Source organism: Arvicanthis niloticus, chromosome 3, assembly GCF_011762505.2.
Source record: "Arvicanthis niloticus isolate mArvNil1 chromosome 3, mArvNil1.pat.X, whole genome shotgun sequence".
Taxonomy (NCBI): Eukaryota; Metazoa; Chordata; class Mammalia; order Rodentia; family Muridae; genus Arvicanthis; species Arvicanthis niloticus.
Genome location: NC_047660.1, coordinates 78,042,350 through 78,054,307, shown reverse-complemented (window position 1 = coordinate 78,054,307; position 11,958 = coordinate 78,042,350). Strand labels below are relative to the sequence as shown.

Below are 11,958 nucleotides of genomic sequence, written 5' to 3'. Positions count from 1 at the left end.
TTTGTTGAACTGGGGCATTAGAGAGCAATCCTTGGAGGACTGTGACAAACACTGGGTTAGTAACAGTCTTCCCCTTTTTCCTCAGAGGGGCAAAGCAAGGGTATGGGGTATTCAGGGAGGGCATACCTGATGTGACTCAACTTTGGATGTCTTTCTGGGTGACAGAAACAGAATGTGCAGCTGCAATCTTGAACAGGACAGGAACTCTGCTCTTACCTTGATGGGACTTGTGACAACAGAACTACTGAGCAGGTCCCCATGGTCATTAAGAAGATGATGACTTTGTGGGTTACCGCAAATGAATGTATTCTGTCTGTAGGATTAACAGACATCACACTTGGATGGGGGCACATGTCCTTGTAAGGAGGAGCTGGCTTCTGTATATTCAAAAGAGGCAATGAGGTTTGCCCTCCCCTCCTAAAGAAAGGCTGGGACGGGTGTTCACTCTGAAATGTAGTTGTGTGACATTATTACGTTTGTTATAAATCAGTCTACTGTTATGTTGAATGCGGAGTCCACATTTTCCAGTAATGTGGAAATAAGAGTGTTTTTATGTGTTTATGGAAATAAATGTTCCATAAGAGTGAACATTTCAGAGGTAAGGGGAGGTGATCTGATGCCTCCCCACACACTGGTCATTGCCCGTGGGGGCCACTCAGAAAGTTCCATTCTCTCTATTGTGGAAGGTGACTTTTGTTTTATTCTATTTGCTTTCAGAGGATTGTATATTATTATGACATTTTTCCAAGTAAAATTTGTTGTTTCTCTCTGTCCCTCCTCCGACATTCCCCTCCTCCTGCTTGCCCACTCCCTGTAGGCTACTTTCCACTTTCATGTGACAATAACCTTTGTGCTCACCCCTTCTCAAAACTCTTATTCCCCTCTGTGGTCTCCTATCCAATTTCATTATCTATACTTACTCTCACACACCCTTATTTACATGTACACACACATTAAAAGTTATGATATGCATATGAGAGAGAATATGCAATTTCTGTCTGAAACTCACCGGAAGGTGACTCTTTTTATTAAGAAAGTAGACTAGCCTAATGGCCTCCAGAATTTACTCCATGGTGGAAGGGAAAATTTAAATGAAATGGCTCTTTCCCTGAGACTAGTGAAAACAGTCTTATAAAAACATGGCCTTTGTACTTGGAGAAGGTTCTCAGGGCACATCCCCAGCCCTTCCCTGCCCGTGAGCCAATGAGCCATCAGCAGCCAGGATGATGAGCCCCTTTGTGGAAAAGGCATCACACTGGTGTCTCAGGCACTGTGCTGAGGTTTTCAAGAAGTCATCCACAAACATCACATGCACTATTGCTGTTTCTTTGACTGCGTACTGTGGGGTGCTTTCGCACCCATGAAACCTTTTAAAATATTTCTTTGTCCTTGGAATTCCAAGGGGCTAATGCTCCCAGAAACCTCCATGGGTTTAAAACTCTTTCCAAGCTCACAAAACAGGTGACACATTTGAGACTCAAACCTGGGCCTATCTGGGCCTCAGAGCTCACGGTTTTAGTTTTTTTGCAGGTCCTTGGGTGTCCTGGAGAGAACACAAGCTTACACACAGACACATAATCAAAGCATCAGCATGAAGAGGCCAAGAAGCCCAGGGCTCACATTCCATTCCCATCCCACCACCGTGACACTCGCAGGAAGTGCTCCTTACTGCTCTGAACACCAGTTTTCTAGCTTGCTAAATGGCAAGATTCCTTAAGAATGTCTCTTTTCCCTATTCCCAGAGAAGAGCTACATGGTATGGAAATGACTGTATAACCATCTGTCTATTCAGTCATAAGGACCAGAAAAGCTCTGCACAGTATACCAGGAGGTCCATCTCCACTGGACCAGTCCCTCAGTGGGGAAATGGACTAGGTCCAGGGATGTTCACAGCACCTTCAGAGAGGGCTGTATAAGCATGCTCTCTGCTGGTCTGGAGCATTGCTAATGTTTGACACAGACTTCCTGGTTGAATGATGTCATTTTAGTTTGCCTTCCCTAAATCCTTGCCACATGCTGGTATGGGCCACTGAATTACTGCTTCCCAAAGACTTCTCTGCCCTGAGTCCCTAGGACTCTCTCTGAGAGTCCGAAGCCTCATCACATTATCAGTAGGTAGGACCCCAGGGCAAGCCTAGATCTAGCAGAATAGACACTCATTTGCTTGGGAGGTTGGAAGGTGGAGGAAGGCATCAGATACTAAATTGTATCCAATATGGTAGCCAGTGTCTTCCATTGTTGATGGCACTTACTGGCCATGGGATATTAAACATAGCCCCAATATCTGTAAGTCTAGCTTGATTCTCCAAGTAACAGTGATGGAAGTATCTAGACTGTTCAGACAAGGAAGTGTGAAAAAAGTGTGAAAAAAGTGTGTGTGTGTGTGTCCCTGTGTGTATTTCTGTGTGTCTGTTCCTGTTTTGATGTATTTGTGTGACTGTGTATATGTGTCAGTATGTCTGCTTATTTATGAATATTTTTTGTATGTCTCAGTGTGTTTGATTCTGTGTAAATGTTTGTGTGTCTTTATATGTGTCATATGCTTGTGTGCCTGTGTGTATCTGTATATATTTGTCTCTGTGAGCATTTCTGTATTTGTGTCTCTGTGTATATGTTTATCTCAGTGTTTACATGTGTACATATCTCTGCATGTTTGTATGTGCATCTGTGTTTATGTTTGTCTGTGTCTGAATATGTTTGTGTGTCTGTGTGCCTGTTATGTTTGCTTATGTGTGTATGTTTCCCTCTCTGTCTCTCTCTCTGTCTCTCTGTCTCTGTCTCTGTCTCTGTCTCTGTCTCTGTCTCTCTCTCTCTCTCTCTCTCTCTCTCTCTCTCTCTCTCTCTCTCTCTCTGTGTGTGGTTCAGAGATGCTTCTTGTAGCCTGTCTGTCTGGATGGGCTTAGCTGAGATGACAAGGTGGTTGCTCATCAGGAGAGGAGTGGGCATAAGCACAAGTCCTCTCTCAGGTGAGGGACATCAGATATGTGACACAAATGTGCTCTCACCCAGAGGGTTCTACTCCTAATGCAAGAAAGCAAACAATCAACAATCCCACCGCGTGAGAGTAAAAGAATCAGACAGTGATTTTACAGATGGTCATGTGAGCATGGAAGACAGTATATGGGGTCTGCTGGTGGCCTGGACATTGTGGAGATGGCTAGCAAAGTGAGGTTGTGAGTGGAAGGAAAGGAGCAGAGTGGGGAGAGGAAGTTATCCATCCACGAGGGAAGTCATCCAAAGCAAACCGGCACACCTGCTATGGTATTTGCATGCAAATGTGTATGAAGAGACGGTTGAAAGACTTTGATAAAATGCTATTTTCTACACAAGACAGTAATAGCACATGTCTGAGAGGACCATCTTGAGGATCAGACACTGCGGGTCAGGATGAGGGAACCATCTGAACTCACATCTTCTGGGAGATGCAGGCAGGGGGCGGGTGCCTCTCTGCTGACGCCCAGCCTGGCGTCTTTCTTGTACACTCCAACTGCCTTGCTAAACAAGCATGAACCAGACAGAACTGTGATTGACTTGCCGAACACTTCGATCATTAGCCATTCTCGAGGGCTACAAGTGTGGATCAAAACAGATGACAACCCCCTCACTGTAGGTGGGAGACTTTCACCCTGTCAGCCACGAGCTCAGCAATCACAGAGGAAAAGCAGCCATCTCATTCCAGTTTAAAAATAGCTGGAAATGCCCACTTGAAGTGCATGCGTGACAAGGGCAAGGCTGACGGGTGGGCCCATTGGATGATTCTGACATTAAGCTGTCTGTGGTCAGACATGCGCAGTTGTGCTCAGGAGACCCAGGAGAACTGAGCAAGTGGCTCTCTCTGTACAAAGTGGCGTCACTCACTGATGCTCCTCTTCCCTTTCTGCTCCCTTCCTTCTTTTTCTTGACTTTACCTGTACAGAAAGTCATTCTTGTGAATGCCTCCCTTAGCCCCATATCAGCAGTCTTTTCATAGATCAGGAAACTGGGGCTCAGAGAGGTGAGGGAGTTTCCTCTAAGTTTGAAGACAGGTATGTGGTAGGGTCACGATTAAACAGCATACTACAGTGAAGGGCACTGAGTGAGGGGCAGGTTTCTGTAGATTGCTGAGTTTGTTTGCTCTGAGCCCCACAATGACTACCTGGCCCCCAGTACTATCTAAACCACAATGTGTATTTTGTAATTACTGGAAAATGTGACATCATTCCCTGCATGTGTCTGCGATGGCATATGTGATTCATGGGTCCATTTGCCACTAAAGTGGTTTGGGACATGTCCTTGCTATATCAGCATAAAGCCTGAGTTTCAAGTCACAGAAAAAGCTGCTGGGGGCTGGTCTAACCTGTAACACCAGCAGTAGGGGAGTGCAGAGATGGGCAGATCCTAAGAACTCGCTAGCCAACGTGCCTCTCCAAAAAAAAAAAAAAAAAAAAAAAAAAAAAAAAAAAAAAAAAAAAAAATAAAAAAAAAATGGTGTGTTTCTGGATCACTGCTACCCAGTCAAAAGGCAACAAGGCAGAAAGTAATAAAAGAAGACATCTCATCTCCTGCTCTGCACGCACTCTTTCTATGAAAGGTTCATGCTGGAAGTATTTGTCCACATCCCCGTGGAGACTCCGAGAAAAGAGAAAACACACCACTGCTCCCCTACAGACTATCTGTGACTACTGTGGGTCTGGGCAGCTGACCTGGAGAATTCTTCTTCCTCTTGCACTTATGGACCCAGTGGTAGGAGACAAAGGATCATGGTCTTGTTGTCACTATCATCTCTCTGTGAGTGCTCAAACTGTGCAAAAACTTCTGGTGGCCAGTTCAGCTTTTGTTTGGATGTCTCTCTGGGTGGAGAACTCACTTCCTTACCAAACTCAACCAATACGTAGCTTCAACTGTGAGTACTGATACTGGTTTCTTCAAACTCAAAATATTTGAGGGCCCCTAAAGAAGGAAGGTATCTACTTCCTGATGAGAGACCCATAGGCATGGGATACTGTGTGCCCTCTCTCCTGGCACACAGGAAAGAAGAGTTGAAAATAGGAACTTTCAACCTATTTTCACTCTGAAGTTGATGTTTGAGCTTGTTGAAAAGGGTCAATTTTTCTGGCTAAAAAAAAAAAAAAAAAAAAAAAAAAAAAATGGATGGCTCAGTCATTAAGAGCACTGGCTGCTCTTCTAGAAGCCCCAAGTTCAATTCCCAGCACCCACAGGACAGCTCACAACTGTCTAACTCCAGTTACGGGTGATCTGACACCCTCATATAGACACCATTGCAAATGAAATAAAAAAAAATAAACATGTTTAAAAAGAAAAAAGAGAAGGTCAGTTTTCTTCTTCAATATTAAAGCTAAGAATTGGCTCTACGATTTGTATAGAGTCCGACCAGGAAACCCTTGAGTGAGACCAGGAGATTCTTTGTTCCCATCCTCTACTTCCATGTGCACCCTTGAGTTGCCAGGGACAGACAGAAAGCATGCTGATACCCACTGAGGAGCCAGTGACTTCTCTGTCCCAGGAGTTCTAAGGCTTAGCTCTTGCTCCCTCACCCTGGGCATGTGCACTTAATATGCCTGCATCCAGCTTTGCAAGGCTGGAGGAGCTTGTTGCATTGCCCACTCAGTGATGTGGCCTGGCCCTCCTCCCTCTGACTTGTTTGTCAGCCCCTCTGAGCTCACTGGAATCCATGGGTTTGATAAGGAGCTTTCTATGCCTCCATTCAAGTGTTCACAGAATTTGTTTGAACAGGAGAGAGTCAAGGACAAAGGCTTATCTCAGGCTCTGGAGAGCAGCAGAACTGACAAGCTCAACGGCAATGAATTAATCAGCATGCTTGGAGCATGGCTCTTGAAGTGACTATATGTCCACCTTCCTGGCTGTGCATAACCTCAGCTAGAGCTCTCCCTGCTACCCTAGAAGGTAGTGCGAAGACTTCAGAGTGCACCTCCTGAGGTCAATGCATTGTACTCAACTGCATAGTCACACACCATGAAGAGGTAGGGGAAAAGGAGGAATAAAGGGGAAGGAAGAAAGAGACAGGGGAGGGGGAGGGGAAGTTAGGGAAGGATAAAAAGAAAGGACAGAGAAGGAAGGAAAGAAGACAGGAGGAAAAGAGAGAGAGAGGGGAAGGAAGGCAGAAGGAGAGAGGTGGGGGAGGATGAAAAGAAAATCAGATTCCTTTACAAGGACTAGTGTTTGAGTAGACACCCCAGTTGCCAGCATAAGCTGCAGAGTAACTTCCCAGAGAATGCCAAGCTGTCCTGGGTTTTTGGTAGAGAGTGGCTCGGGTCCATCCCAAACACTTGCTCATCTTCATTCATCTCTTGGATTTTGTCAGGAGCTTGCTCTCAGCTGGTCACTGGGCCAGCAGCCAGGCATAGAAGGTGGGGATACTGACATCTAAGATGCACAATGTCTTTGCCTCTCCATTTCTCAAATCCTCAATATTGACAGCCAAGGAGTCTTTCTGCCCAGTAGCCAGAAGCCTTGAATGCATCTGAACTCCTCCTGAAACCTAGGAGGTTTCTCTTCCCTTTCTGGAGTCCCAGGAGCCTTAGAGGAAGGAGAACAAAGGTGGCTCTACTATCACTGCTTCACCCTGTGTTGACAATGGGCAGTAGCTCCATATCTTCCACTCTGTGTGTATGTGAGTGTGTGTGTGTGAGTGTGTGTGAGTGTGTGTGTGTGAGTGTGTGTGTATGTGTGTGTGTGACTGTGTGTGTGTGTGTGTGTATGCACGCACGCACCAGTGCATGTGCACTCGAATATTTTTGTCTTCTGTTACCATCCTGAACAGTGGTAACCCTTACATGCCAGATGTTTCCGCAGAATAAACACTCTTTGTCTTTGCATACTATCTGAGTCTGGGGTCTTCCTTCAGCGATTTCAGACCTTCACAGTGCACATGTGTTTAAATGTCTGTGGAGCCCAGAAAACAATATCAGACAGCTTTTCAGACATCTTCTGTTTTCTGTTTGAGTTAGGATCTCTCTGTAGCCTGGAACTCCATCATGTAGGGCAGTGAGCTTCACAGGATTCTCCTCTGCTCCCATCTCTCCATCTTTGAGATTACAGGCACCTTTTGTACTTGGCTTTTTATATGGTTTCTGAGACTTAACCCCAGGCCCTTACAGGTTACCTGTGAAGTAAACACTTTATCAATAGAACCATCTCCTCAGCCCCTTCCTCACCTTGCTCTGAGTAAGGACTTAGAATTCATTGACCCCAGACTTCCAAGGTGGCCCCGCTGCTGTGTGTCAGGAATCCTGTCTTCATGGTGATAGAGAATCAACTGTAAACAAGCTGAAGCCAAACAGGCGGTCTGTCTGTTAGTTGCTAAGTTGGAGAGCAGCACATGCTGTTCTGTTCAGGCATGCCCACATTGTCACCAGCCTTAAACTGTTCGCTCTTTCTCTGAGGTCTCCTCAGTTAGACACTGAAGGGCATCTCTGTCCTCAAACAAGCTCAAGGCTTATACAGGCTTTAAGGCAATTCATTGAGTAACAACTTCCTGCTAGGAAAGTCTGTGGGGCCATTCTCCCATTGGCTCAGATGGTAAGTGGTACTTTAAGAGAATTTGGGCATTATGCTACTTAGACTTAGTGTTACTCTGATGAAATACCAGACTGAACACCTTAAGAAAGGAAGGGTAATTTTTGATCATGCCTTCAGGGATTTTCTTTATTGTAGTGAGAGGGCATCTCACATCATGGCAGCCAGGATGCAGAGAGAGAGAGAGAGAGAGAGAGAGAGAGAGAGAGAGAGAGAGAGAGAGAGAGAGATCTAAGCTGGGGCTCCAAGTTGGTTTTCCTCTTCTTTCCCCTTTCATTCTATCCAGGACCTCCAGCCTATAGCATGGCACTGCTTATATTCAGAGCAGATTTCCTTCTCTTTTCTGTAGTTGACTGTGTCTGGAAAAGCCTCGCAGTATACCCAAGGGTGTGCTTTCCTGATTTCCAGGTCATTCTCCATTCAATCAAGTTACAATCATGATCAGCAGTCATGGGTAGATTTATTTTAGTTATAATGCTTTTGCACAGTTAGCCAGGTATGGTGCGAATACGATTCCTACATGTACTGGGTATTCAGAACATCCCTATGGCTTATTGTGTTGGGACATTTGCTTTAATATTGTGCTGTGGAAATGCAGGTTTTTATCTCTGAGGTGTGTTCATAGTCTTCACTGCTGAGGAATACATAAAGAATTGTGAAGACAGAGTGCCTGGGTTAGCTCAGAAAGGTTAGCCTTGGTTTGGGTCCCATGCATAGTCTCGAGCTAATCACCACTGCAAGGCAAGGTTATTCTCTGATGCATCTATTCCCAGATCTGGGTCTAGGGCCAGCTGCACCTGACACCAGAACTGGGTTTCAGCAGGTTTCCCAAGGAATACCTAAGGTTACAGAAAGAAGAGAATGCTTGCTGAATTCAGAAAGCAGTATCCAGAAGACCTTCTGGGTTAGAGGATGCCTACCTTAGAACAGCGACTTCATAAATCTTTGGTCTAAAAATCTGGTATCTGTGACATGTTTACATGCCCACCTTTCTTAGATGTCCTTACTGATGGCATCTCAAAGAGTCATTCTCCTTTCTTAAGTAAAACCCAACTTGGAGAGATCCAGAGATCCAAGCTGTAGGACAGATGATTCCTGGGATGGAGAGCATCCTGGATGATACAAACAACAGGTTCTCAAACTCCGGGTGCTCAGGTCTCCTTATGGACTGGCAGGCAGTGCAGGGGCTGCTGGTGCCAGAAGGGACTGTGGAGAGGGAGGGAGGATGCCACAACTGAAAAGACCAGGTAAAAGGCCATCTTCACAAGACTTAATGTGAGGAGAGAAGCAGCAAACAGGGGTGGTGACCCTGGGACTGGACAGAAGGACAATGGGAGGATCAGTATCTCAGGGGCAGAGGCAGGGAGACTTGTCAATGGATTGGCTATAGAGGCAGAAAAAGTAAATAAAAGTGGCTCCCTCCTCCCACAAGAAAGGGGAGGGACTAGAAATAAGGAGCTGTGAGGGACTAACTAGAGCAGTCTGTGGGAGTGAGCTCAGTGGTATGTATGGAAGGAAAGACCTGGTGCCTCTGTGCAGTTGTGTGGTAGGCACATGGGAGACAGGAAGAGAAGCTGGGACAGAAAGACAAATGACGGCAGCCTTTCAAAGGCAGAGCTGTGTGAGGGGCCAGGAAAAGAGAGGTCCAAGAGAAAGAGTTGCGGCTTATACATCAAAGGAACAAGTCAAGGATGGGTACTGTACGGGTTAGGTGTGACAGCAGAGATTGGAAAGAGGAAGCCAGATCAGAATGGACTTGACCATGAAATCCCACCTCAGACTTCTACACTTAGTTCAAGGGCTGAAAACTCCCAGCTTGGTGGACTTTATAGCTCAATCACTCCACCAGGTATCAGGAGTTTTTCCGTCTTTCTGATCAGTGAGTTCATTTCATCTTGCTGTAAACTCACTTCAGCAGAAACAAGCTTCACACAGGACAGCACCAGATAGAGGCAGGCACCTCTCTTCTTGTCTCTCATCTATAATACAAAGGGACTTTCCCACAGAAGCCCCATACTGCTCAGGTCCACCTCAACCTCACGACCGGAGATGGAAGTAGGAAGTCCATGTCAGACCTCATTTTCTGCTAGTGCCCATGGACCAACAACACCCCCTCTCCATTCCTGCTGAATCAGAATTTCTGGGGTTGAGCCCTAATCTAAGTTCAAACAAGCCTTTCCATGGGGGTTCTGAATCAGGTTCAAGTCCATGAGCCTTTCAAGCGAACAAACAAAAGGCCCAGGATGGTGATTCTAGAACTTGGTTTTAAAAGCTCAGCAAGGACCAAGGAGAGACATGGGTCAGTGGGCCTGACAGACTCAGTTAAATCCCTGGAAGTGCAAAAAGATGAACATTGTGGTTTACACCTGTAATCCCAGCACTCCTAGGGGACATCAGAGGTGAAGACAGGTAAATTTACTGGACTAGCCTGGAGTATGCAGCTGCAGAAACAAGAGAGACACTGCCTCAAGGTTGTGAAAGGTGAGACCTGACACTCAGAAGTTTCTTCTCACCTCCATATGTACACCATGGTACATATGAACTTATGCTGCAGTCTCTCTTTCTCTCTCTCTCTCTTTCTCTCTCTCTCTCTTTCTCTCTCTCTTTCTCTCTCTCTCTCTCATTCACACACATCTGTCTCTTGCACACTCACAAAAATATACACACAATTAATTAATTAATTAAAATGAAAGGCAAGATGAATTAAAATTTATGCAGAAGACTTTTGCCTTCTTCCAAGGGTCTCTCCAGGAACAGCTGTCTCTCAGCTCCCCTTTTTCTCTGGCCTCCCAAGTGAAGCTTTCTCTCTGGTCCCATGGAAGCCAAATTGAGCAGTTTTAAGGCTCTGAGTACTTGCATCTTTCCCATCCATTCATCCTTGATGGCAAATGTCTCCCAAGAAGTCCACTACATCCCCCTGTTCTCTGTCTCCCTTGTGAATCCCTAAACTGTGTAGACTCTTTTATGGCACCATGGTGAGTCTCCCTGCCCTGAACTCAGCTTTTGGGATAGACACATGTCCCTTCTGGTAATCTCTTCCCATGCCCTTCCAGAGCACAAAACGTCCTAAACCCTCCATGCAAAGTGCTGTATGCTGAGTGGCCACTAGGGAGCACAAGGCCAAGGTTTTCAATGGGCTCACCAAAGCATTGCTTGCTCCTGGCTTTGCCTAGGGGCGAGCTGTGCCATTGGATGGATTATCTAATGTCACCAAGCCGGCCCATCTGTTTAAAAAAAGAATTTTGTGAGCACTACTGTGATCACCTTAACTTGAGGGAAGGTACCTAGTGCGTGAGACTCTGCAGTTGCTGTACAGCTGGTCTCCAGCCCACCAGCGCCTACTGTTTAGCATCATCTGCTGAGTATTACAAACATTTTGGATGGGTGTTCTCTTGGGGAGATCTCCTTTCCAGGACTGGGTGAACATTTCATAGGGGGTGGGGATCAGGCAATTTGGCCTAAGGCTGCCTTGACCCTGCCTTCCCTGACCAACCAGATCCTAGTACAAAAATTGTTAGCTAGTGCCATCTTTGCTGTAGGGACATTTCCATGCATAGGCTGGGAAAGGCAGTCACCTACCAAGGAGCAAATACTTTTCTAGGAGGTTGCTTTCTGTTTGACAAGGTCCTCTCTACCCTTAAAATGGCAGAAGATGCCCATATACCTAAAGAAAACACTTGGCTTCCACGTCACCACTGTTTCTTGTTTTTGTTCCAGATGTTGTCCCCTCCCAGTAGGGGGTGTTTCATGGTGGATATCTGCTACCAACACTATATTAGGTGCTCCGAAGCCTAACCCAGGGCCTGGCACACAAGGGATGCCCAGCCACTGCTTTCTCACCTTCTCTGGGGAACTCTATTTCTTTGGAGGAATTCCTTCCTTCCCACATATGACCCTATTGTCAAGGAGATGAATGATGATGATGATGATGATGATGATGATGACGACGACAACTGCCTTGGTTCTAGATTCATCAATCCTGCCTTCAGCACTGGATAGAGGATAGGAGGCCTGTGGGTCAAGGAGATTGGTGAGGATAAGTGGATTGAGTGAATTTATAGCTATGAAAGTAGCCAACAAGAGTGAACAGAACATGAGATCATGGGCTTTAGCTTCTTGCTTCTGCCAAGATGCTCTAGGCTCTGTGTAAAAGAGGCATCTGGTTCTGCCACCATACATGTGACTAGAGCCAGGTCATCATTAGAGAACCATGAGCATACTCACAGAATAAGCCATGGCTCCAGTGTCTTCTTGTGGTGGCCTGGGGTGATAGCCTGTCATTCCTAATTACCACTTTTCTTATGACTCCTGCCCTGTGTCAGCAATGCACTCATAACACTGTGTAACCAGCAGGAGGCAAAGCCTGATGATTGTGGTGTTTGGTCCTGTCAGCTCTTTGTCCTGCAGGTCTGCAGAGAAGGA

The 11,958-nt window shown here is 45.9% G+C and overlaps 1 long non-coding RNA gene across 2 annotated transcripts in view; it reads left to right on the top strand.

Annotated features, from left to right (window-relative positions):
- The first annotated feature begins 7,368 nt into the window (after nt 1–7,368).
- The window catches only part of LOC143441754 (uncharacterized), a 69,520-nt gene continuing 64,930 nt past the window's right edge, over nt 7,369–11,958 (top strand). For both annotated transcript variants that reach the window (XR_013109419.1, XR_013109420.1), the window contains exon 1: nt 7,369–7,539. This is a non-coding gene — a long non-coding RNA (uncharacterized LOC143441754). The remainder of the gene's footprint in view (nt 7,540–11,958) is intronic.